A 3,982-nucleotide genomic window follows, 5' to 3' on the forward strand; every position below is an offset into this window, starting at 1 on the left:
TGAAAATCCAAGCAGTTGGGTGTCTCCAGGACCACCATCTACGCCCGTAGCAAGCTCGAAACGTTGGAGACAAAGAAGGGCCCTGTCAAAAAAGCCAAACCGGATCCGGAGTACTTAAAGAAAACAGTCTAGGCAAATCCTTTCAAGTTCATTAGGTCCCAAGCAAGATATTTGTGGTTTCATTTTGCTAAGAGCTATCAAAAAAGTGGGTAAAAAGAGCTGTTTGAGGGTTAGAGGCTGCTTTTGAAACCAGTAATTCATCTTATCTATTGTAGGACTCTTTTAAATGAGTCTTTTGAACTCTTTTTGGCCACTTTTGGCTCCCCTACAGCCCTGATGCAAAACCTTCGACTACAGCGTTTGGTGTCATCCAGCACTGGGACATCATATGAGAGGACTACATCCATACTGGGTGACTGCCTTTTCACCACCCCCTGGAAAACATAATTGCCCACTAGGGGGTTAAATTAATAATTAACTCTAGAATGACGGATAGTAACAACCACCCTTAAACGACAGTGTATATCAAAAATGATACACATTTATTTTTTTAATATTTGTAACTGTTAGTGGTTGATAAAATTAAAAGTAATGTGTTAATTTTTATTTTCTCAGAAGATTTATTATTTATTTAAAAAAATAAACATAACTTTTATAATAACACATATAAAGAAATTAGCATTTTTTTACAAGTTACAATAGTTTTTTCAGTACCAATACAAGGCTTGCATACTCTTTCATTTACAACAGGTTTTGCTTGCTAAGTGCCGTGATTTTCTTGTACAATTGACTGTACACCAGCTTCTATTTTTAGTTGAACAGTTTGATTGTGATTGAAATAATTGATTATTTTCTTCTATATCATCCTTTGATTCATCATCTTCACCAATAAGTTCGTTAATCAAATTATTCAAAAACTGGCGACGAGTTATTTTCTTACCAGTCACTTCTCTGTACAAGATAACAGCATTTATACAAGCAAAATCCAAAATATTATAAAAAACTTGTAAAGGCCATCGGCGAGAAGACATTTTGGTTGAATAAATTCTTGCTATTTGATCTAGAATATCAACTTCATACTTAGTTTCATTATAATACTGGATTGATTCTGGTAACCTTTTTCGTACATCTAAAACTTTCACACTTTTGTGAACAGAGCTCACAATTAAAACATTTTTTTTTTCCCTTGTTAAGAAGTCAATGTTTTGCCACTATTTACAAAGATTCAGTTTGAAAATAGTGCTTGTTTGGTAGCTTTTAGTTCAGGAGGTATTTCTTTGCTAGCACGATTCATAGTTCCTAAAATAGTCGTCCTATTTTTCTGAAGTTCATTTGCAAGAGACAATGACGTAAAGAAATTATCTGTTGTAACATTCCTCCGGTTACCCAAATATGGTTCCATTAGCTTCATTACAACATATTCTGATAAAGATTTATTTGTTGGTCTTTGAGAATCTTTTCCCAAGTAAGGAAATCCATTTACCAAGTATTTGGACGATGAATCAACTGCTAACCAAAATTTTATACCAAATTTATAAGGCTTTTTAGCCAATATTGGGTAAATGGATATCTAGCTTTTGTTGGGAATAGTTGCTCATCAATGGTAATATTTTCACCAGGCCTGTATGATGACTTACAATTTTCGACAAATCGATCCCATACCATTGAAATCAAGGCGAAATTGTCGTTTTTAAGTCTTTGTGATCTTGTGGAAAGAATATCAAGGCGGATATATCTCAATAATTCCTCATATCTGTCGCGAGGGATAGTATTCCTAAAGAGATTGATCCCCAATTTTCTTGACCAAATGACTTCTGTCGGCTGCCCTTTGGATAAGATTCCTCTGACATACATTATTGCAATCAGTCGGAGTATTTCTCGTTTGCTGGTTGTCCATACATCATTCTTAAGTTTTGAACGAGTCTCAACTATTGTACATTTTGCAAAGTGATCAATAATATAATTATCGATCAAGAGTTCAAAAGCTGATAATATTTTATCTGTCATGATGTTACGTTTTGCAAATGATAATGGACCTAAGACTTCCTTCAAAATGTTTTCTTGGTTAAAACGGGCTGAAATTTCTCCATTTCCTATTTGTTTGTGCCAGATTGTGTTATCCTTGCCAACATACTCTTGCTCTTCTAATAAGTCGGTTGATTTATGTTTCTTAGAAGACGGGAATTGTGTCACTTGATTGCATCCTGGTATTTCTTGAAATGTTAAATATACCAATTAGTTGTTAATAAATCCATCTAGTATATAGCAAAACTAATAATGGTATTCAAGAAAATTACTTACCGACAGGCTTGTCAAAAACATCAGAATAGTCATCAAAATCAGAAGAACTTGATTGAGGTGGTTGGGCATATTCTTCATCTTTTTCCAATTCGAAATCCTCACCTTCTGAATCGGAGTACGATGTGCATACGATGTGTAATGTCTTATTTCTTCAATGGATAATTTTTTCTTGGACATCCTACACAATAAAAGGTGGAAGCAGAATTAATAGTTCAGAAAAATCTACGTTTATATTGATACTAGAAATGTACAAGATTCCTATCTAGAGAAGTTGATTCATGTTTGAACTTGCTTCAGCCTGTTCATACACAATTGTAGAGCAAACATATTATTTGAAATGATTGGGTATCAAATATGATACCCACATCTGTCTAAGTAGTGTTCACTGTACCAACGAAACGAATACTAAGTTTAATTTATAATTTAGTTTTTTGTGATTAATAAAATGAATTAGGAGAATTCATGAACTTATAAACAAATACAATCAAGAAGTTTCTCACAATATTTCATTGAAGTCCAAATATATCAAAAATGATATACTCGTCGTTCTGGTGTTAAGAGAGCTCAGACACAGCTTTTTTAAAGTATTAATTTTGTTGAAATTCTAATGTTGATTAATAAAATATATCTTTTTGAAGTTTAAAATGAAAAGTTTTTAGATTTTAATAGAACACTTGGTAATTGCAAAAAATTCATTTAGAGGTTAATGTTTTTGTAGTTTTCAATCAGTTTACATTATTTTCCCTTAAATATTCTTTTTATTTGTGTTTCAAATGAAAAAAAATAAATTATCTTTACCTTAAATGCTTAGTCAAGCAAGTGATTCAAAGAATTATAATTATTAAAATTATTATAAGTCGAAGATAAGAATTAATCCAAATAGGAATAAGCTATGGAAGGAGTTCAAACGATTGAAGTTATATTATAACATCAGTTACATTTTTTTTTTCCTAAGACGAGTCGAAAGCATTGATGTGGGTACCGATTTTAAGTTCCCTATTCCCTTTGAGGATTGATGAATGGTTTTCTTTATATCTAATTGGATTGACTATTCAAAAGTATCCCATGTAATAGGTATACATAATTTATGTTGTTCAGATTTATGGTAGATAAAAGAAACAGTGGTAGTATCTTCATTGCATAATAAAATGAAATCTTTTCTATGTTTATTTTCTGTCAATAGATAAATTTTAAGTCTTACTAATGCTCCTCAAAAGACAAATTAACAGCTTGTCAAAGATAATGGGACCTTAGACAACCTTTCAATCTGCTATGTATCACCATCTTTTATTTACTTTTATTAATATAACATAGGGAATATCTTTAGCCATCGGAAAACAATGTACTCTTTTATATATTTTGTTATTATAGTTTTATGTACATCCTGTTTAAATAGTAATCCCAGACAAATATCACTCAGTGTATGATTGTACCCACAATTCAATTGTTTACTTTATTAGATCTTCCTCCGGGCCGTTACTTCTATACATAGGTAGCGTTCTTGGAACACAACACAATATATTTTCAAAATCATTTTTAGGAGCTAATAGTCTTTTTCAAACTCCATAATGAAATTTCATTTTTGTATATGTTGGCTTTTGTCAACACAAAATCAAAACCAGTAGATCCTTTTAAATACATTAAAGATTTAATATTAAATTAATTTGAAGCAGTTTATGAT

General features: G+C 31.5%; 1 long non-coding RNA gene across 1 annotated transcript; it reads right to left on the reverse strand.

Annotated features, from left to right (window-relative positions):
- Window positions 1-596: 596 nt before the first annotated feature.
- LOC121132194 (uncharacterized) lies at window positions 597-2,479 on the reverse strand. The gene is made up of 2 exons (XR_011784392.1): window positions 2,302-2,479; window positions 597-2,213 (listed from the first exon to the last, which is right to left on the reverse strand). It is a non-coding gene; the product is annotated as an uncharacterized lncRNA (long non-coding RNA).
- Between the last annotated feature and the right edge of the window lie 1,503 nt (window positions 2,480-3,982).

Source organism: Lepeophtheirus salmonis, chromosome 2, assembly GCF_016086655.4.
Source record: "Lepeophtheirus salmonis chromosome 2, UVic_Lsal_1.4, whole genome shotgun sequence".
NCBI lineage: Eukaryota > Metazoa > Arthropoda > Copepoda > Siphonostomatoida > Caligidae > Lepeophtheirus > Lepeophtheirus salmonis.